Genomic DNA, 24096 nt, shown 5'->3' on the forward strand with positions numbered 1-24096 from the left:
CCCCCCCCACTTTGCGCCGCGTCCGTCCGTGCCCAAATTTAGCAGCCGCCGAGCGTTGATTGGTGACGCAGTTCACCGATCAACACTAGTGCTCACTTTTCTTTCCCACATCCCCTTGCGCGCACCCAACCGCTGCGTCCAAACCTGTGCCTTTCATTTCTTTTTTTACACATCCCCGTTCACACACCCAGCAGCCGCCGAACTTTGATAAATGACGCAGTTCACTTAGAGCCAGGGCCTGCTGTTTTAGACTTTTCCTTTCACAGGTATTTTTTTTTCCCTATTTGCATTTTTTTCCTTTAGCTTTTTCCTTTCAGAATAGTTTGCACCAAACACTATCCCCCCCCACACGTACACAGTTACCAATAAATATTACACCCAAGCACCATACTCACAAAAAAAATGTCCCGTTCGTCCCAGCAGCGCTATTCATTGGAGGAGGCATATGCTTTCCTTGCCTCCGACACTGATAGCGAGGGAGAGGATCCCACATTCCTTTACTCTTCAGATTCTTCATCCTCTTCCTCCTCATCTTCCTCCTCGGGTCCTGCGGAACCGCCATGCAGACGCCCCAGGAGAGAAGATCAGGCAGCGCCCACTCCTGAAGATGAACCAGCGCGACCCTCTTCGGACCCCATATGGACATCGCCCCCCGAAAATTACGAGCCACTGATTCCTGATTTTGTGGCAGAATCAGGAATCAAGTTTGACACCACCGGCCTCACAGAAATAGACTTTTTCAAAGTCTTTTTCTCTGAGGCTTTCGTTAACCTCATGGTGGAGCAAACTAATTTGTATGCTTGGCAATTTTTGGAGCAAAACCCCCGTTCATCATTTTCTAACTGGTCTCCTGTAGACGCAGTTGAAATGACGCAGTTTTGGGGCCTGATCCTCCATATGGGGATCGTGAAGAAGCCAGAAATTCGGCAATATTGGAGTGTAGATATTTTATATAACACTCCAGTGTTCCGAATGGTCATGGTTCGGACGCGTTTTGAGGCCATCCATAAGTTCCTGCATTACAACGATAATGCACGGTGTCCCACACGAGATGACCCCAATTTTGACCGTCTGTTCAAAGTTCGGCTGGTCATCGAACACTTCAGCAAAAAGTTTGCTGAAGTGTACGTGCCCAAAAGGGACATCTGTGTGGATGAGTCCTTGGTTCATTTTAAGGGGCTGCTCAGATTCCGTCAATACCTGCCCAGCAAAAGGGCCAGGTACGGAATCAAACTCTACAAGCTGTGTGAGAGTACCTCAGGGTACACCTACAGCTTTAGAGTGTACGAAGGGAAGGACAGCAGGATTGAACCGCCTGAGTGTCCTTCCATCCTGGGAGTGGGAAAATTGTGTGGGATTTGGTGCACCCACTGCTGGATAAAGGTTATCACCTCTACACCGATAACTTTTATTCCAGCATCCCACTCTACAAATCCCTCTCTGCAGACACAAAAGAGAATAGTAAAACCAAAAACACTCAGTTTGAAAAAATGTTGCAGTAATCCGCAAGTGCTAGTAAAAGATGTAAAAAACAGGGTATTTGGTTGATACGTTTTTTGCAAAAAATGTATACTAAGCTGCTCTACCAATCTTCACGGTATACCCTTATCAGAGCAGTCCTAACTAATGTATGCAATCCCTATCTGATGTATTTAAAAACCTGATCATCTGTATATAACCTGTGTGAACAGGGTTCAGAGAGGAAAAATCCTCTTTGCAACATTTTTTCAAACTGAGTGTTTTTGGTTTTACTATTCTCTTTTGTGTCTTCAGGTTTCTTGGTGGTGTGTGAACATGATCATACAGACTTGTTCACTGTGCAAGTAGCCCATGTGTTCCTGTTTCCATAATTGTTCTCTTGTGTCTACAAGACTGGGGAGTTCCACCACTCCTCTTGGGCTATCTGCACAAAAGCGGTTCTACCCTGTATGCACACATGGATTTTTCCTCTCTGAACCCTGTTCACACAGGTTATATACAGATGATCAGGTTTTTAAATACATCAGATAGGGATTGCATACATTAGTTAGGACTGCTCTGATAAGGGTATACCGTGAAGATTGGTAGAGCAGCTTAGCATACATTTTTTGCAAAAAACGTATCAACCAAATACCCTGTTTTTTACATCTTTTACTAGCACTTGCGGATTACTGCAACATTTTTTCAAACTGAGTATTTTTGGTTTTACTATTCTCTTTTGTGTCTTCAGGTTTCTTGGTGGTGTGTAAACATGATCATACAGACTTGTTCACTGTGCAAGTAGCCCATGTGTTCTTGTTTCCATAATTGTTCTCTTGTGTCTACAAGACTGGGGAGTTCCACCACTCCTCTTGGGCTATCTGCACAAAAGCTGTTCTACCCTGTATGCACACATGGATTTTTCCTCTCTGAACCCTGTTCACACAGGTTATATACAGATGATCAGGTTTTTAAATACATCAGATAGGGATTGCATACATTAGTTAGGACTGCTCTGATAAGGGTATACCGTGAAGATTGGTAGAGCAGCTTAGTATACATTTTTTGCAAAAAACGTATCAACCAAATACCCTGTTTTTTACATCTTTTACTAGCACTTGCGGATTACTGCAACATTTTTTCAAACTGAGTGTTTTTGGTTTTACTATTCTCTTTTGTGTCTTCAGGTTTCTTGGTGGTGTGTGAACATGATCATACAGACTTGTTCACTGTGCAAGTAGCCCATGTGTTCCTGTTTCCATAATAAATCCCTCTCTGCGCGAGGTACCGAAGCCTGCGGTACTGTCCGCAAAAATCAGAGAGGCCTCCCGAAGACGCTATTTGGGCAGATGCTCAGAAAAGGTGAGAGCAAAGCCCAATGTAGCGACCACCTGTTGGTGGTCAAGTACAAGGACAAGAGGGATGTCCTTCTCTTGACCACCATACACGGTGATGGCAGTGCCCTCGGCAGTGTACGGGGTACCTCAACACAGGTCTGCAAACCGGACTGTGTACTGGGGTACAACAAAAACATGGAGGCGTTGATCTCTCCGATCAACTCCTCCAACCGTACAGTGCTTTGAGGAAGGCCAAGGTGTGGTACAAAAAGCTGTCCGTGTACATCGTACAAATGGCAATGCTCAACGCTTTCCTGCTGTCACGATGTGCACGACACACTGATACGTCGTACCTTCAGTTCCAGGAGGTAGTGGTTAAGGCCCTGATATTTGGCACGAGGGAAGGAGCGGGCCCCAGTACTTCCGGAACTGAGGGTGCTCGTATCGTACCAGGTCAGCATTTTCCGGGGGTGGTCCCGCCAACTGATAGAAAAAGTAAGCCGCAAAAAGGGTGCCGAGTGTGCTACAAAAGAGGAGTACGCAATGACACCATCTATCAATGCGACACCTGCCCCGACAAACCTGGCCTGTGTATGAAGGACTGCTTCAAATTGTACCACACCTCCATGCACTACTAATTTACTTAACAGGAACCAGATTAGTTCCAAAGAGGGGGCACATCTAAGTAAGTTCCTTGGGGGTCTAGGTTCCAAAATGATGTCACTTGTGGTTTTTTTTTTACTGTTTAGGCACATCAGGGGCTCTGCAAACGGAACATGACGCCCTCAGAACTAGTCCATCAAAGTCTGCATTCCAAATCGTCACTGCTTCCCTTCTGAGTCCCGAAGTGCCCAAACAGTTTTTTTCCCACATATGGGGTACCAGCGTACTCAGAACAAATTGGACAACAACTTTTGGGGTCCAATTTCTCCTGTTACCCTTGGGAAAATAAAAAAATGGGGGTTGAAAGATCATTTTTGTGGGAAAAAAATAGAATTTTTTATTTTCACGCTGGGCATCATAGACTTTAGTGAAGCACTTTGGGAATAAAAGTGCTCACGACACATCTAGATAAGTTCCTTAGGGGGCCTAGTTTCCAAAATGGGGTCACTTGTGGGGGGTTTCCACTGCTTAGGCACATCAGGGGCTCTCCAAACGCGACATGGCGTCCGATCTCAATTCCAGCCAATTTTAGCTTCAAAATGTCAAACGGCGCTCCTTTCCTTCTGAGCCCTGCCATGCGCCCAAACAGTGGTTCCCCCCCCCACATATGGGGTATCAGCGTACTCAGGACAAATTGGACAACAACTTTTGGGGTCCAATTTCTCCTTTTACCTTTGAGAAAATAAAAAATTGGGGACTAAACGATCATGTTTGTGGAAAAAAAAGGATTTTTATAATTTCACGCCTGGGCGTTATAAACTTTCGTGAAGCACTTGGGGGATAAAAGTGCTCACCACACACCTAGATAAGTTCCTTAGGGGGTCTAGTTTCCAAAATGGGGTCACTTGTGGGGGGGTTCCACTGTTTAGGCACATCAGGGGCTCTCCAAACGCGACACGGCGTCCGATCTCAATTCCAGCCAATTTTAGCTTGAAAATGTCAAACGGCGCTCCTTTCCTTCTAAGCCCTGCCATGCGCCCAAAAAGTGGTTCCCCCTCACATGTGGAGTATCAGCATACTCAGGACAAATGGGACAACAACTCTTGAAGTCCATTTTCTCTTTTTACCCTTGGGAAATTAAAAAAATTATTGCTCAAAGAACATTTTTGTGACTAAAAAGTTAAATGTTCATTTTTTTCTTCCATGTTGCTTCTGCTGCTGTGAAACACCTGAAGGGTTAATAAACTTCTTGAATGTGATTTTAAGCAGCTTGAGGGGTGCAGTTTTTAGAATGGTGTCACTTTTGGGTATTTTCTGCCATATAGATCCCTCAAAATGACTTCAAATGTGAGGTGGTCCCTAAAAAAAATGGTTTTGTAAATTTTGTTGTAAAAATGAGAAATTGCTGGTCAAATTTTAACCCTTGTAACTTCCTAGAAAAAAAAAAAATTTGTTTCCAAAATTGTGCTGATGTAAAGTAGACATGTGGGAAATGTTATTTATTAAAGGGAACCTGTCACCCCGTTTTTTCAGATTGAGATATAAGTACTGTTAAATAGGGCCTGCGCTGTGCATTACAATAGTGTATGTAGTGTACCCTGATTCCCCACCTATGCTGAGAAATACATTACCAAAGTCGCCGTTTTCGCCTGTCAATCAGGCTGGTCTGGTCAGGTGGGCGTGGTGACATCGCTCTTTTCTTCCCCAGCTTTCCGTTGGTGGCGTAGTGGTGTGCGCATGTCCAAGTTCCGAATTCCCTGCGCGCACGTGAAGAAACAGTACGCGATCTGCGCTGTTATCCCTTTCATCGGTGGGGGCGGCCATCTTCCTGGGGCCGCGCGTGCGCAGATGGAGTGCTCTGCTGCACGGGGCTTCAGGAAAATGGCCGCGGGATGCCGCACGTGCACAGAAGAGATCGCGGCGGCCATTTTCCCAAAGCCGAGATGCAAACAATAGATGCATGTTATGAACTGGTGATTTAGAACCACAATGGACCTGGTGGTTAAGAGCACTGAAAATGACCTGATAGTTACTAATAACATAGGACGAGCTCTGAGACGTGGGAACTCTGCTGACCGCAATCCCTAATCCTATCACACCACACTAGAGGTAGCCGTGGAGCGCTCCTGACCAGACCTAGGCGCCTCGGGCACAGCCTGAGAAACTAGCTAGCCCTGAAGATAGAAAAATAAGCCTACCTTGCCTCAGAGAAATTCCCCAAAGGAAAAAGCAGCCCCCCACATATAATGACTGTGAGTAAAGATGAAAATACAAACACAGAGACGAAACAGATTTTAGCAAAGTGAGGCCCGACTTACTGAATAGACCGAGGATAGGAAAGATAGCTTTGCGGTCAGCACAAAAACCTACAAACAACCACGCAGAGGGCGCAAAAAGACCCTCCGCACCGACTAACGGTACGGAGGTGCTTCCTCTGCGTCCCAGAGCTTCCAGCAAGAAAAACAAACCAATATAGCAAGCTGGACAGAAAAAATAGCAAACAAAAGTAACACAATCAGAACTTAGCTTATGCAGGGCAGACAGGCCACAAGAACGATCCAGGAGAGAGCAAGACCAATACTGGAACATTGACTGGAGGCCAGGAACAAAGAACTAGGTGGAGTTAAATAGAGCAGCACCTAACGACTTAACCTCGTCACCTGAGGAAGGAAACTCAGAAGCCGCAGCCCCACTCACATCCACCAAAGGAAGCTCATGGACAGAACCAGCCGAAGTACCACTCATGACCACAGGAGGGAGCCTGACCACAGAATTCACAACAGTACCCCCCCCTTGAGGAGGGGTCACCGAACCCTCACCAGAGCCCCCAGGCCGACCAGGACGAGCCAAATGAAAGGCACGAACCAGATCGGCAGCATGAACATCAGAGGCAAAGACCCAGGAATTATCTTCCTGACCATAACCCTTCCACTTAACCAGGTACTGGAGTTTCCGTCTCGAAATACGAGAATCCAAAATCTTCTCCACTATATACTCCAACTCCCCCTCAACCAAAACTGGGGCAGGAGGATCAACGGATGGAACCACAGGTGTCACGTATCTCCGCAACAATGACCTATGGAATACGTTATGGATGGAAAAAGAAGCTGGGAGGGTCAAACGAAAAGACACAGGATTAAGAACCTCAGAAATCCTATACGGACCAATGAAACGAGGCTTAAACTTAGAAGAGGAAACTTTCATAGGAATATATCGAGACGACAACCAAACCAAATCCCCAACACGAAGTCGGGGACCCACACAGCGCCTGCGGTTAGCAAAACGTTGAGCCTTCTCCTGGGACAATGTCAAATTGTCCACTACATGAGTCCAAATCTGCTGCAACCTATCCACCACAGTATCCACACCAGGACAGTCCGAAGACTCAACCTGCCCTGAAGAGAAACAAGGATGGAAACCAGAATTGCAGAAAAACGGCGAAACCAAAGTAGCCGAGCTGGCCCGATTATTAAGGGCGAACTCAGCCAAAGGCAGAAAGGACACCCAATCATCCTGATCAGCAGAAACAAAACATCTCAGATATGTTTCCAAGGTCTGATTGGTTTGTTCCGTTTGGCCATTTGTCTGAGGATGGAAAGCCGAGGAAAAAGACAAATCAATGCCCATCCTAGCACAAAAGGCTCGCCAAAACCTCGAAACAAACTGGGAACCTCTGTCAGAAACGAAGTTCTCCGGAATGCCATTTAACCCCTTCAAGACCCAGCCTATTTTGACCTTAAAGACCTTGCCGTTTTTTGCAATTCTGACCAGTGTCCCTTTATGAGGTAATAACTCAGGAACGCTTCAACGGATCCTAGCGGTTCTGAGACTGTTTTTTCGTGACATATTGGGCTTCATGTTAGTGGTAAATTTAGGTCAATAAATTCTGCATTTATTTGTGATAAACACGGAAATTTGGCGAAAATTTTGAAAATTTCGCAATTTTCACATTTTGAATTTTTATTCTGTTAAACCAGAGAGATATGTGACACAAAATAGTTAATAAATAACATTTCCCACATGTTTACTTTACATCAGCACAATTTTGGAAACAAAATTTTTTTTTGTTAGGAAGTTATAAGGGTTAAAATTTGACCAGCGATTTGTCATTTTTACAACGAAATTTACAAAACCATTTTTTTTAGGGACCACCTCACATTTGAAGTCAGTTTGAGGGGTCTATATGGCTGAAAATACCCAAAAGTGACACCATTCTAAAAACTGCACCCCTCAAGGTACTCAAAACCACATTCAAGAAGTTTATTAACCCTTCAGGTGCTTCACAGCAGCAGAAGCAACATGGAAGGAAAAAATGAACATTTAACTTTTTAGTCACAAAAATTATCTTTTAGCAACAATTTTTTTATTTTCCCAATGGTAAAAGGAGAAACTGAACCATGAAAGTTGTTGTCCAATTTGTCCTGAGTACGCTGATACCTCATATGTGGGGGTAAACCACTGTTTGGGCGCACGGCAGGGCTTGGAAGGGAAGGAGCGCCATTTGACTTTTTGAATCAAAAATTGGCTCCACTCTTTAGCGGACACCATGTCACGTTTGGAGAGCCCCCGTGTGCCTAAAAATTGGAGCTCCCCCACAAGTGACCCCATTTTGGAAACTAGACGCCCCAAGGAACTTATCTAGATGCATAGTGAGCACTTTGAACCCCCAGGTGCTTCACAAATTGATCCGTAAAAATGAAAAAGTACTTTTTTTTCACAAAAAAATTCTTTTAGCCTCAATTTTTTCATTTTCACATGGGCAACAGGATAAAATGGATCCTAAAATGTGTTGGGCAATTTCTCCTGAGTACACCAATACCTCACATGTGGGGGTAAACCACTGTTTGGGCACACGCAGGGCTCGGAAGGGAAGGCGCGCCATTTGACTTTTTGAATGGAAAATTAGCTCCAATTGTTAGCGGACACCATGTCGCGTTTGGAGAGCCCCCTGTGTGCCTAAACATTGGAGCTCCCCCACAAGTGACCCCATTTTGGAAACTAGACCCCCCAAGGAACTTATCTAGATGCATATTGAGCACTTTAAACCCCCAGGTGCTTCACAGAAGTTTATAACGCAGAGCCATGAAAATAAAAAATAATTTTTCTTTCCTCAAAAATGATTTTTTAGCCTGGAATTTCCTATTTTGCCAAGGATAATGGGAGAAATTGGACCCCAAATATTGTTGTCCAGTTTGTCCTGAGTACGCTGATACCCCATATGTGGGGGTAAACCACTGTTTGGGCGCACGGCAGGGCTCGGAAGGGATGGCACGCCATTTGGCTTTTTAAATGGAAAATTAGCTCCAATCATTAGCGGACACCATGTCACGTTTGGAGAGCCCCTGTGTGCCTAAACATTGGAGATCCCCCAGAAATGACACCATTTTGGAAACTAGACCCCCAAAGGAACTAATCTAGATGTGTGGTGAGGACTTTGAACCCCCAAGTGCTTCACAGAAGTTTATAACGCAGAGCCATGAAAATAAAAAAAAAAATTATTTTCTCAAAAATGATCTTTTAGCCTGCAATTTTTTATTTTCCCAAGGGTAACAGGAGAAATTTGACCCCAAAAGTTGTTGTCCAGTTTCTCCTGAGTACGCTGATACCCCATATGTGGGGGTAAATCACTGTTTGGGCACATGCCGGGGCTCGGAAGTGAAGCAGTGACGTTTTGAAATGCAGACTTTGATGGAATGCTCTGTGGGCGTCACGTTGCGTTTGCAGAGCCCCTGATGTGGCTTAACAGTAGAAACCCCCCACAAGTGACCCCATTTTGGAAACTAGACCCCCAAAGGAACTTATCTAGATGTGTGGTGAGCACTTTGAACCCCCAAGTGCTTCATAGAAGTTTATAATGCAGAGCCGTGAAAATAATAAATACGTTTTCTTTCCTCAAAAATAATTATTTAGCCCAGAATTTTTTAATTTTCCCAAGGGTAACAGGAGAAATTTGACCCCAATATTTGTTGTCCAGTTTCTCCTGAGTACGGTGATACCCCATATGTGGGGGTAAACTACTGTTTGGGCACATGCCGGGGCTTGGAATTGAAGTAGTGACGTTTTGAAATGCAGACTTTGATGGAATGCTCTGCGGGCGTCACGTTGCGTTTGCAGAGCCCCTGATGTGCCTAAACAGTAGAAACCCCCCACAAGTGACCCCATTTTGGAAACTAGACCCTGAAAGGAACTTATCTAGATGTGTGGTGAGCACTTTGAACCCCCAAGTGCTTCATAGAAGTTTATAATGCAGAGCCGTGAAAATAATAAATACGTTTTCTTTCCTCAAAAATAATTATTTAGCCCAGAATTTTTTATTTTCCCAAGGGTTACAGGAGAAATTGGACCCCAAAAGTTGTTGTCCAGTTTCTCCTGAGTACGCTGATACCCCATATGTGGGGGTAAACCACTGTTTGGGCACACGTCGGGGCTCAGAAGGGAAGTAGTGACTTTTGAAATGCAGACTTTGATGGAATGGTCTGCGGGTGTCACGTTGCGTTTGCAGAGCCCCTGGTGTGCCTAAACAGTAGAGACCCCCCCACAAGTGACCCCATTTTAGAAACTAGACCCCCCAAGGAACTTATCTAGATATGTGGTGAGCACTTTGAACCCCCAAGTGCTTCACAGACGTTTACAACGCAGAGCCGTGAAAATAAAAAATCATTTTTCTTTCCTCAAAAATTATGTTTTAGCAAGCATTTTTTTAGATTCACAAGGGTAACAGGAGAAATTGGACCCCAGTAATTGTTGCGCAGTTTGTCCTGAGTATGCTGGTACCCCATATGTGGGGGTAAACCACTGTTTGGGCACACGTCAGGGCTCGGAAGTGAGGGAGCACCATTTGACTTTTTGAATACGAGATTGGCTGGAATCAATGGTGGCGCCATGTTGCGTTTGGAGACCCCTGATGTGCCTAAACAGTGGTAACCCCTCAATTCTAACTCCAACACTAACCCCAACACACCCCTAACCCTAATCCCAACTGTAGCCATAATCCTAATCACAACCCTAACCCCAACACACCCCTAACCCTAATCACAACCCTAATTCCAACCCTAACCCTAAGGCTATGTGCCCACGTTGCGGATTCGTGTGAGATATTTCCGCACCATTTTTGAAAAATCTGCGGGTAAAAGGCACTGCGTTTTACCTGCGGATTTTCCGCGGATTTCCAGTGTTTTTTGTGCGGATTTCACCTGCGGATTCCTATTGAGGAACAGGTGTAAAACGCTGCGGAATCCGCACAAAGAATTGACATGCTGCGGAAAATACAACGCAGCGTTCCCGCGCGGTATTTTCCGCACCATGGGCACAGCGGATTTGGTTTTTCATATGTTTACATGGTACTGTAAACCTGATGGAACACTGCTGCGAATCCGCAGCCAAATCCGCACCGTGTGCACATAGCCTAATTCTAAAGGTATGTGCACACGCTGCGGATCCGCAGCAGTTTCCCATGAGTGTACAGTTCAATGTAAACCTATGGGAAACAAAAATCGCTGTACACATGCTGCGGAAAAACTGCACGGAAACGCAGCGGTTTACATTCCGCAGCATGTCACTTCTTTGTGCGGATTCCGCAGCGGTTTTACAACTGCTCCAATAGAAAATCGCAATTGTAAAACCGCAGTGAAATGCGCAGAAAAAAACGCGGTAAATCCGCCATAAATCCGCAGCGGTTTAGCACTGCGGATTTATCAAATCCGCAGCGGAAAAATCCGCAGAGGACCAGAATACGTGTGCACATTCCTAACCCTAACCCTAGCCCTAACCCTAGCCCTAACCCTAGCCCTAACCCTAGCCCTAACCCTAACCCTACCCCTAACCCTACCCCTAACGCTAGCCCTAACCTTAACCCTAACCCTACCCCTAACCCTACCCTTAACCCTAACCCTATTCTAACATTAGTGGAAAAAAAAAAATTTCTTTATTTTTTTATTGTCCCTACCTATGGGGGTGACAAAGGGGGGGGGGGGGTCATTTATTATTTTTTTTATTTTGATCACTGAGATAGATTATATCTCAGTGATCAAAATGCACTTTGGAACGAATCTGCCGGCCGGCAGATTCGGCGGGCGCACTGCGTATGCGCCCGCCATTTTGGAAGATGGCAGCGCCCGGGAGAAGACGGACGGGACCACGGCTGGATCGGTAAGTATGATAGGGAGGGGGGGGACCACGGGGGGGGGGGGGATCGGAGCACGGGGGGGGAATCGGAGCGCGGGAGGGGTGGAACGGAGCGCGGGGGGGGGGGGAACGGAGCACGGGGGGGCTGGAATGGAGCACGGGGGGGTGGAACGGAGCACGGGGGGGGGTGGATCGGAGTGCAGGGGGGGTGATTGGAGCACGGGGGGTGATTGGAGCACGGGGGGAGCGGACACGAGCACGGGGGGGAGCGGAGCACTGGACGGAGGGGAGCCGGAGCAGTGTACCGGCCAGATCGGGGGGGTGGGGGGGGCGATCGGAGGGGTGGGGTGGGGGCACACTAGTATTTCCAGCCATGGCCGATGATATTGCAGCATCGGCCATGGCTGGATTGTAATATTTCACCCGTTATAATGGGTGAAATATTACAAATCGCTCTGATTGGCAGTTTCACTTTCAACAGCCAATCAGAGCGATCGTAGCCACGAGGGGGTGAAGCCACCCCCCCTGGGCTAAACTACCACTCCCCCTGTCCCTGCAGATCGGGTGAAATGGGAGTTAACCCTTTCACCCGATCTGCAGGGACGCGATCTTTCCATGACGCCGCATAGGCGTCATGGGTCGGAATGGCACCGACTTTCATGACGCCTACGTGGCGTCATGGGTCGGGAAGGGGTTAAACGAACCACATGCTGGAAAAACAATGGCACCAAATCAGAGGAGGAAGGCAATTTAGACAAGGGTACCAAATGGACCATCTTAGAGAAGCGAACACAAACCACCCAGATGACCGACATCTTTTGAGAGACGGGGAGATCCGAAATAAAATCCATAGAGATATGTGTCCAGGGCCTCTTCGGGACCGGCAAGGGCAAAAGCAACCCACTGGCACGAGAACAGCAGGGCTTAGCCCGAGCACAAATCCCACAGGACTGCACAAACGAACGCACATCCCGCGACAGAGACGGCCACCAAAAGGATCTAGCCACCAAATCTCTGGTACCAAAGATTCCAGGATGACCAGCCAACACCGAACAATGAACCTCAGAGATAACTCTACTCGTCCATTTATCAGGGACAAACAGTTTCTCCGCTGGGCAACGGTCAGGTCTATCAGCCTGAAATTTTTGCAGCACCCGCCGCAAATCAGGGGAGATGGCAGACAAAATTACCCCCTCTTTGAGAATACCCGCCGGCTCAGGCAAACCCGGAGAGTCAGGCACAAAACTCCTAGACAGGGCATCCGCCTTCACATTCTTAGAACCCGGAAGGTACGAAACCACAAAGTCAAAACGGGAGAAAAACAGCGACCAACGAGCCTGTCTAGGATTCAACCGTTTGGCAGACTCGAGATAAGTCAAGTTCTTGTGATCAGTCAAGAGCACCACGCGATGCTTAGCTCCTTCAAGCCAATGACGCCACTCCTCGAATGCCCACTTCATGGCCAGCAACTCTCGATTGCCAACATCATAATTACGCTCAGCAGGCGAAAACTTCCTGGAAAAGAAGGCACATGGTTTCATCACCGAGCCATCAGAACTTCTTTGCGACAAAACAGCCCCTGCTCCAATCTCAGAAGCATCAACCTCGACCTGGAACGGGAGCGAAACATCTGGCTGGCACAACACAGGGGCAGAAGAAAAACGACGCTTCAACTCCTGAAAAGCTTCCACAGCAGCAGAAGACCAATTGACCACATCAGCACCCTTCTTGGTTAAATCAGTCAATGGTTTAGCAATACTAGAAAAATTACTGATGAAGCGACTATAAAAATTAGCAAAGCCCAGGAACTTTTGCAGACTCTTCAGAGATGTCGGCTGAGTCCAATCATAAATGGCCTGAACTTTAACAGGGTCCATCTCGATAGTAGAAGGGGAAAAAATGAAACCCAAAAATGAAACCTTCTGAACACCAAAGAGACACTTTGACCCCTTCACAAACAAAGAATTCGCACGCAGGACCTGGAGCACCATTCTAACCTGCTTCACGTGAGATTCCCAATCATCCGAGAAGACCAAAATATCATCCAAGTATACAATCAGGAATTTATCCAAGTACTCTCGGAAGATGTCATGCATAAAGGACTGAAATACTGATTGAGCATTGGAAAGCCCGAATGGCATAACCAGGTACTCAAAATGGCCCTCGGGCGTATTAAATGCTGTTTTCCATTCATCGCCCCGTTTAATACGCACAAGATTATACGCACCATGAAGATCTATCTTGGTGAACCAACTAGCCCCCTTAATCCGAGCAAACAAATCAGACAGCAGCGGCAAGGGGTACTGAAATTTGACTGTGATTTTATTTAGAAGGCGGTAATCAATACAAGGTCTCAACGAACCATCCTTCTTGGCCACAAAAAAGAACCCTGCTCCCAATGGCGACGACGACGGGCGAATATGACCCTTCTCCAAGGATTCCTTTACGTAACTCCGCATAGCGGCGTGCTCAGGCACAGACAAATTAAACAGTCGACCTTTAGGAAATTTACTACCAGGAATCAAATCGATAGCACAATCGCAATCCCTATGCGGAGGTAGGGCACTGGACTTGGGCTCATCAAATACATCCCGGTAATCTGACAAGAACTCTGGGACCTCAGAAGGGGTGGATGATGAAATAGACAGAAATGGAACATCACCATGTACCCCCTGACAACCCCAGCTGGACACAGACATAGATTTCCAATCCAATACTGGGTTATGGACTTGTACCCATGGCAACCCCAACACGACCACATCATGCAGATTATGCAACACCAAAAAGCGAATATCCTCCTGATGCGCAGGAGCCATGCACATGGTCAGTTGGGTCCAATACTGAGGCTTATTCTTGGCCAAAGGCGTAGCATCAATTCCTCTCAATGGAATAGGATACTGCAAAGGCTCCAAGAAAAACCCACAGCGCCTAGCATACTCCAAGTCCATCAAATTCAGGGCAGCGCCTGAATGCACAAATGCCATGACAGAATAGGATGACAAAGAGCAGATCAGACAATGGACAAAAGAAATTTCGACTGTACCGTACCAATGGTGGCAGACCTAGTGAACCACTTAGTGCGCTTAGGACAATCGGAGATAGCATGAGTGGAATCACCACAGTAAAAACACAGCCCATTCCGACGTCTGTGTTCTTGCCGTTCAGCTCTGGTCAAAGTCCTATCACATTGCATAGGCTCAGGTTTATGCTCAGATAATACCGCCAAATGGTGCACAGATTTACGCTCACGTAAGCGTCGATCGATCTGAATGGCCAAAGACATAGACTCATTCAGACCAGCAGGCATAGGAAATCCCACCATGACATCCTTAAGGGCTTCAGAGAGACCCTTTCTGAAAATTGCTGCCAGCGCACATTCATTCCATTGAGTGAGCACAGACCACTTCCTAAACTTCTGACAATATATCTCTACCTCATCCTGACCCTGACACAGAGCCAGCAAATTTTTCTCTGCCTGATCCACTGAATTAGGTTCATCATACAGCAATCCGAGCGCCAGAAAAAACGCATCAATATCACATAATGCAGGATCTCCTGGCGCAAGGGAAAATGCCCAGTCTTGAGGGTCGCCACGTAATAAAGAAATAATGATCTTAACTTGTTGAACTTTGTCACCAGAGGAGTGGGGTTTCAAAGCCAGAAATAGTTTACAATTATTTTTAAAACTCAGAAACTTAGCTCTATCTCCAGAAAACAAATCAGGAATAGGAATTCTAGGTTATAACATAGAATTCTGAACCACAAAGTCTTGAATATTTTGTACTCTTGCAGTGAGATGATCCACACAAGAAGACAGGCCTTTAATGTCCATCACTACACCTGTGTCCTGAACCACCCAAATGTCTAGGGGAAAAGAAAGACAAAACACAGTGCAGAGGAAAAAAAATGGTCTCAGAACTTCTCTTTTCCCTCTATTGAGAAGCATTAGTACTTTGGGCCTCCAGTACTGTTATGAACTGGTGATTTAGAACCACAATGGACCTGGTGGTTAAGAGCACTGAAAATGACCTGATAGTTACTAATAACATAGGACGAGCTCTGAGACGTGGGAACTCTGCTGACCGCAATCCCTAATCCTATCACACCACACTAGAGGTAGCCGTGGAGCGTTCCTGACCAGACCTAGGCGCCTCGGGCACAGCCTGAGAAACTAGCTAGCCCTGAAGATAGAAAAATAAGCCTACCTTGCCTCAGAGAAATTCCCCAAAGGAAAAGGCAGCCCCCCACATATAATGACTGTGAGTAAAGATGAAAATGCAAACACAGAGATGAAATAGATTTTAGCAAAGTGAGGCCCGACTTACTGAATAGACCGAGGATAGGAAAGATAGCTTTGCGGTCAGCACAAAAACCTACAAACAACCACGCAAAGGGCGCAAAAAGACCCTCCGCACCGACTAACGGTACGGAGGTGCTTCCTCTGCGTCCCAGAGCTTCCAGCAAGCAAAACAAACCAATATAGCAAGCTGGACAGAAAAAATAGCAAACAAAAGTAACACAAGCAGAACTTAGCTTATGCAGGGCAGACAGGCCACAAGAACGATCCAGGAGAGAGCAAGACCAATACTGGAACATTGACTGGAGGCCAGGAACAAAGAACTAGGTGGAGTTAAATAGAGCAGCACCTAACGACTTAACCTCGTCACCTGAGGAAGGAAACTCAGAAGCCGCAGCCCCACTCACATCCACCAAAGGAAGCTCATGGACAGAACCAGCCGAAGTACCACTCATGACCACAGGAGGGAGCCTGACCACAGAATTCACAACAGATGCAGTGATAGAAAAAAACGGACCTATAATGTATATGTAACTCCTTCAGCCGCCTTTTGCGGTTAGCAGCATTTTGGACAACCGGACACACATGCGAAGTCCTGAAGGAGTTACATATACATTATAGGTCCGTTTTTTTCTATCACTTCATCTATTGTCTGATGAAGGTCATAAAGACCGAAACGTTATATGAATTATTTTGGGATCATATAAATCAATGAATAGATTTTCATGATTTTTTGAGTGACGAATTTATATTACATTATTTTGTAAGCTAGGTATAGTGCAAGTATTAAAATACTTACCAATCGCTGTTGTCTTTGATTTCCATGGTAGCTCTGGCCCTCTTCTGGAAAAACCTGACTGATCTTTAGTTTTGCCAGACCATACAGCGTCTGTGTGGGGTAGTGCAGCTTTCTCAACTTAATCCGATGGGAACCAGAAGGCGGCTCCATTGATTTATATTAAGAAAGTGACTTCCGGTGCACTCAAAGCTTAGTGAGGCAACTGGTCAGACTGGAGGTCACATGGGCCAGAAGAGGACTGGAGCAGCCCTAGAAGAAGACAGAGATCGGTAAGTATTTTAATGCACTTACCCCAATACTTTCTAAATCTATATGTAGTGTATGCAGGGTCGGCGTCAGCACCCGGGCAAGTGCCGGGGCCTTGAGCAGGCAGGGGGCCCACTCGCCGTCGGGGACACTGGCGCGCTATAGTGCCGGCCCCCACGAGTGAACCCCCCGCCTGCTCCGGGCCCCGGCACTTGCGACACTTACCTCTCCCGATTCCAGCGCTGCAGCGTCTTCCATCCACTGACTGTGACGTTCAGGTCAGAGGGCGCAATGACGTCAGCAGTGCGCCCCCTCTGCCTGAGCAGTCACAGCACAGAGAGCAGGAAGACGCCGACAGTGAGGAGTCCAGAGCAGAGCAGTGTCAAGCAACGAGAGGTGAGTATTTCATTTTTTTTATATTTGGAGCAATATATAGAGCTAATAATATAGGGAGCATCTTATGAAGCCAATTCTATAGGGAGCATTATATGGGGCCAATTTAATATGGCACATCTTATGGAGCCCATTCTGTAAGGAGCATTATATGGGGCCCACTCTGTATGGAGCATCATATGGGGCCCATTCTGTATGGAGCAATATATGGGACTCAGTATCACATACTGTATGGAGCATTATATGAGGCCCATTATATATGGAGCAATAGATGGGCCCATCATATACTGTATGGAGAATTATATGTGGCTCACTATACTGTATGGAGCATTACATGGGGTCAATTCCGTATTGAGCAATATATGCGGCTCATTCTGTATGGAGCACTCTGTGGTGCCCATTATACTGTATGTAGCATTATATGAGGCTCATTATTCTGTATGGAGCATAATATTGGGCTCATTCTGTTTGGAGCAATATATGGGGCTCATTATTCTGTATAGAGGACTATGTGGTGCCAATTATACTGTATTGAGCACTCTATGGGACCATTATACTGTATAGGGCAATATATGGGGCTCATTATTCTGTATAGAGGACTATACTGTCCGGTTTCTGAGCTAATGTAGAATGTACAATAGATATCACTCATGTAATGTAAGAAGTGAAATCTTTGGCATTGTACTATACCTATATTTCTTTGCCGTATCGGTGCATTATGAATTGTAGTATGTGTTAAAGGGGCCCACCGGGACTCTTTCGCCCAGGGCCCATGAAAACCTGGAGCCGGCCCTGAGTGTATGTACCCACGATCAGGCTGTAGCAGAGTTTTGGACGCAGCGTATTATCACTGCATCCAAAACGCTGCATTCTAATCATGCAGGTAAATCTGCATGTGTTCACTGAAGACTGCGTATTTACCACATGTAATAAATGGCTATGGGTGAGACAATGCAGCAGAGAATAGCGTTTCCTTTGCAAACAATTGGCATGCTGCAGCTTGTAAACAGGGTGAGTTAACGCAGCGTCAAATAGAAGCACAGTGGGCATGGGATTTAAAGAAATCTTATCCACTGCACTTATAACCTAGAAAGCTGCATTTTGAACACAGCACAGGTGAGCGGCATCTAAAACGCTGCTAGTCCAGGTCATGGGCACATAGGGGAGAGAAATGGAAGAGATTCTTCTATCATTCATCATGTGCATGAGCCACTGTAAAGCAAAAATCCAGGAATGCAAACAATCAAGGTTTCTACTGAAGGACCACAAGTAGAGATCTTAAAAACCCATGAAGAATTAAAAGTACTACAGGCAAAAAATATATATATTTAATGTATACACACACTTGTAATCAGAAGTTTACAGACACATATGCATGTTTTCTCAGTATCCGACATTAAATAGAGAGAGACAGAGAGAATGTTTTAAGGCATTTTTATTGCTTACTGCAAAGTCAAAAGTTTACATACATTTCATTAGTATTTGGCAGCATTTCCCTTAAACTGAATGTCTTGGGTCAAACGTTTGGGATATCCTTCCACAGGATTCTCAATAGTTAGTCAGAATTTGGGCCCATTGTAACTGATCCAGGTTTGTAGGTCGCCTTGCTCGCACCTGCTTTTTAAGTCTTTGCCCATAAATTTTCAATATCATTGAGATCAGGGCTTTGTGATGGCCACTCCAAAACATTGACTTTGTTATCCTTAAGCCACTTTGTTACCATTTTGGCAGTATGGGCAGCACGGAGGCGCAGTGGTTAGCACTGTAGCCTTGCAGCGCTGCAGTCCTGGGTTCAAACCCCACTAAGGACAACATCTGCAAGGAGTTTGTATGTTCTCCCCGTGTTTGCGTGGGTTTCCTCTGGGTACTCCGGTTTCCTCCTACACTCCAAAGACATACTGATAGGGAATTTAGAATGTGAGCCCCATCGGGGACAGCGATGAAAATGTGTGAAAACTGTAAAGCGCTGCGGAATATGTTAGCGCTATATAAAGATTATTATTATGCTTCGGGTCATTGTCTATTTGAAAGACCCATTTCCACCCAAGCTTTAACTTCCTGGCTGATGTCTTGAGATGTTGCTTCAGTATTGCTACATAATATCCTTTTCTCATGATGCTATCTATTTTGTGAAGTGCGCAGCCCCTCCTGCAGCAAAACAACCCTACAACATGATGCTGCCACCCCTGTGTTTCACAGATGGGATGATGTTCTTAGGATTCCAAGTTTCGCTCTTTTTCCTCCAAACGTAACGATGGTCATTAAGCCCAAAAAGTTCAATTTTAGTTTCATCAGATCACAGGACATGTCTCCAAACATTAAGGTCTGTGTTCCTGTGTGTTTCTATTGGACTAATGGCTTCTTCCTTCTTTCAGTCCATGTTGATATAGTACTCATTTCACTGTGGATAGTGACACAATCTTACCAGGTTCTGCCATCATCTTCACAAGGTCTTTTGATTTTGTCCTTGGGTTGATATGCGCATGTCGGACCAATTCATGACGCTTTCCTGAAGAAGCAACCAACAAGCGAAAAGTGCGTTGGGGATAGCAGGCCCAGCGCACTTAATTGACAGTCATGGGTAACTACTAATATATTTTTTGCTACTAATATTACCATCCCTCACTTTAGCTGCCTGATTTTTTTTATACATGCATAGTTCAGCAGGCACTTTACGCAAAATACTGTGAATTGAGTGTGTCATCTTGCCAGAGCGGTGTGGAGCCCTGCTACACTCTGGCCACAGCGCAGGGATCTATTTGGAGATCAATTTTTCTTGAACATAGATTACATCATTATAGTGCATGAGACACTTGGAGTTCCATTCCCACAGACATATACTGTTTCTGATTCACACAATACTGATGCTGCATATACAGTGGGGAAAAAAAAAGTATTTAGTCAGTCAGCAATAGTGCAAGTTCCACCACTTAAAAAGATGAGAGGCGTCTGTAATTTACATCATAGGTAGACCTCAACTATGGGAGACAAACTGAGAAAAAAAATCCAGAAAATCACATTGTCTGTATTTTATCATTTTTTTTGCATATTATGGTGGAAAATAAGTATTTGGTCAGAAACAAACAATCAAGATTTCTGGCTCTCACAGACCTGTAACTTCTTCTTTAACCCCTTCAAGACCCAGCCTATTTTGACCTTAAAGACCTTGCCGTTTTTTGCAATTCTGACCAGTGTCCCTTTATGAGGTAATAACTCAGGAACGCTTCAACGGATCCTAGCGGTTCTGAGATTGTTTTTTCGTGACATATTGGGCTTCATGTTAGTGGTAAATTTAGGTCAATAAATTCTGCATTTATTTGTGATAAACACGGAAATTTGACGAAAATTTTGAAAATTTCGCAATTTTCACATTTTGAATTTTTATTCTGTTAAACCAGAGAGATATGTGACACAAAATAGTTAATAAATAACATTTCCCACATGTTTACTTTACATCAGCACAATTTTGGAAACAAAATTTTTTTTTGTTAGGAAGTTATAAGGGTTAAAATTCGACCAGCGATTTGTCATTTTTACAACGAAATTTACAAAACCATTTTTTTTAGGGACCACCTCACATTTGAAGTCAGTTTGAGGGGTCTATTTGGCTGAAAATACCCAAAAGTGACACCATTCTAAAAACTGCACCCCTCAAGGTACTCAAAACCACATTCAAGAAGTTTATTAACCCTTCAGGTGCTTCACAGCAGCAGAAGCAACATGGAAGGAAAAAATGAACATTTAACTTTTTAGTCACAAAAATTATCTTTTAGCAACAATTTTTTTATTTTCCCAATGGTAAAAGGAGAAACTGAACCACGAAAGTTGTTGTCCAATTTGTCCTGAGTACGCTGATACCTCATATGTGGGGGTAAACCACTGTTTTGGCGCACGGCAGGGCTTGGAAGGGAAGGAGCGCCATTTGACTTTTTGAATCAAAAATTGGCTCCACTCTTTAGCGGACACCATGTCACGTTTGGAGAGCCCCCGTGTGCCTAAAAATTGGAGCTCCCCCACAAGTGACCCCATTTTGGAAACTAGACGCCCCAAGGAACTTATCTAGATGCATAGTGAGCACTTTGAACCCCCAGGTGCTTCACAAATTGATCTGTAAAAATGAAAAAGTACTTTTTTTTCACAAAAAAATTCTTTTAGCCTCAATTTTTTCATTTTCTCATGGGCAACAGGATAAAATGGATCCTAAAATGTGTTGGGCAATTTCTCCTGAGTACACCAATACCTCACATGTGGAGGTAAACCACTGTTTGGGCACATGGTAAGGCTCGGAAGGGAAGGAGCGCCATTTGACTTTTTGAATGAAAAATTATTTCCATCGTTAGCGGACACCATGTCGCGTTTGGATAGCTCCTGTGTGCCTAAACATTGGCGCTCCCCCACAAGTGACCCCATTTTGGAAACTAGACCCCCCAAGGAACTAATTTAGATGCCTAGTGAGCACTTTAAACCCTCAGGTGCTTCACAAATTGATCTGTAAAAATGAAAAAGTAATTTTTTTTCACAAAAAAATTCTTTTCGCCTCAATTTTTTCATTTTCACATGGGCAGTAGGATAAAATGGATCATAAAATTTGTTGGGCAATTTCTCCCGAGTACGCCGATACCTCATATGTGGGGGTAAACCACTGTTTGGGCACTCGGCAGGGCTCGGAAGAGAAGGCGCGCCATTTGACTTTTTGAATGGAAAATTAGCTCCAATTGTTAGCGGACACCATGTCGCGTTTGGAGAGCCCCTGTGTGCCTAAACATTGGAGCTCCCGCACAAGTGACCCCATTTTGGAAACTAGACCCCCCAGGGAACTTATCTAGATGCATATTGAGCACTTTAAACCCCCAGGTGCTTCACAGAAGTTTATAACGCAGAGCCATGAAAATAAAAAATAATTTTTCTTTCCTCAAAAATGATTTTTTAGCCTGGAATTTCCTATTTTGCCAAGGATAATAGGAGAAATTGGACCCCAAATATTGTTGTCCAGTTTGTCCTGAGTACGCTGATACCCCATATGTGGGGGTAAACCACTGTTTGGGCGCACGGCAGGGCTCGGAAGGGATGGCACGCCATTTGGCTTTTTAAATGGAAAATTAGCTCCAATCATTAGCGGACACCATGTCACGTTTGGAGAGCCCCTGTGTGCCTAAACATTGGAGATCCCCCAGAAATGACACCATTTTAGAAACTAGACCCCCAAAGGAACTAATCTAGATGTGTGGTGAGGACTTTGAACCCCCAAGTGCTTCACAGAAGTTTATAACGCAGAGCCATGAAAATAAAAAAAAAAATTATTTTCTCAAAAATGATCTTTTAGCCTGCAATTTTTTATTTTCCCAAGGGTAACAGGAGAAATTTGACCCCAAAAGTTGTTGTCCAGTTTCTCCTGAGTACGCTGATACCCCATATGTGGGGGTAAATCACTGTTTGGGCACATGCCGGGGCTCGGAAGTGAAGTAGTGACGTTTTGAAATGCAGACTTTGATGGAATGCTCTGTGGGCGTCACGTTGCGTTTGCAGAGCCCCTGATGTGGCTTAACAGTAGAAACCCCCCACAAGTGACCCCATTTTGGAAACTAGACCCCCAAAGGAACTTATCTAGATGTGTGGTGAGCACTTTGAACCCCCAAGTGCTTCATAGAAGTTTATAATGCAGAGCCGTGAAAATAATAAATACGTTTTCTTTCCTCAAAAATAATTATTTAGCCCAGAATTTTTTAATTTTCCCAAGGGTAACAGTAGAAATTTGACCCCAATATTTGTTGTCCAGTTTCTCCTGAGTACGGTGATACCCCATATGTGGGGGTAAACTACTGTTTGGGCACATGCCGGGGCTTGGAATTGAAGTAGTGACGTTTTGAAATGCAGACTTTGATGGAATGCTCTGCGGGCGTCACGTTGCGTTTGCAGAGCCCCTGATGTGCCTAAACAGTAGAAACCCCCCACAAGTGACCCCATTTTGGAAACTAGACCCTGAAAGGAACTTATCTAGATGTGTGGTGAGCACTTTGAACCCCCAAGTGCTTCATAGAAGTTTATAATGCAGAGCCGTGAAAATAATAAATACGTTTTCTTTCCTCAAAAATAATTATTTAGCCCAGAATTTTTTATTTTCCCAAGGGTTACAGGAGAAATTGGACCCCAAAAGTTGTTGTCCAGTTTCTCCTGAGTACGCTGATACCCCATATGTGGGGGTAAACCACTGTTTGGGCACACGTCGGGGTTCAGAAGGGAAGTAGTGACTTTTGAAATGCAGACTTTGATGGAATGGTCTGCGGGTGTCACGTTGCGTTTGCAGAGCCCCTGGTGTGCCTAAACAGTAGAAACCCCCCACAAGTGACCCCATTTTAGAAACTAGACCCCCCAAGGAACTTATCTAGATATGTGGTGAGCACTTTGAACCCCCAAGTGCTTCACAGACGTTTACAACGCAGAGCCGTGAAAATAAAAAATCATTTTTCTTTCCTCAAAAATCAAGTTTTAGCAAGCATTTTTTTAGATTCACAAGGGTAACAGGAGAAATTGGACCCCAGTAATTGTTGCGCAGTTTGTCCTGAGTATGCTGGTACCCCATATGTGGGGGTAAACCACTGTTTGGGCACACGTCAGGGCTCGGAAGTGAGGGAGCACCATTTGACTTTTTGAATACGAGATTGGCTGGAATCAATGGTGGCGCTATGTTGCGTTTGGAGACCCCTGATGTGCCTAAACAGTGGTAACCCCTCAATTCTAACTCCAACACTAACCCCAACACACCCCTAACCCTAATCCCAACTGTAGCCATAATCCTAATCACAACCCTAACCCCAACACACCCCTAACCACAACACTAA

General features: G+C 45.1%; 1 protein-coding gene across 1 annotated transcript in view; it reads right to left on the reverse strand.

Moving 5' to 3' along the window:
- Window positions 1-24096, reverse strand: part of FRS3 (fibroblast growth factor receptor substrate 3) — a 74432-nt gene that overhangs the window by 34323 nt on the left and 16013 nt on the right. The window lies entirely within an intron of this gene.

The sequence above is a fragment of the Ranitomeya imitator genome, chromosome 3, assembly GCF_032444005.1.
Source record: "Ranitomeya imitator isolate aRanImi1 chromosome 3, aRanImi1.pri, whole genome shotgun sequence".
Classification (NCBI taxonomy): domain Eukaryota; kingdom Metazoa; phylum Chordata; class Amphibia; order Anura; family Dendrobatidae; genus Ranitomeya; species Ranitomeya imitator.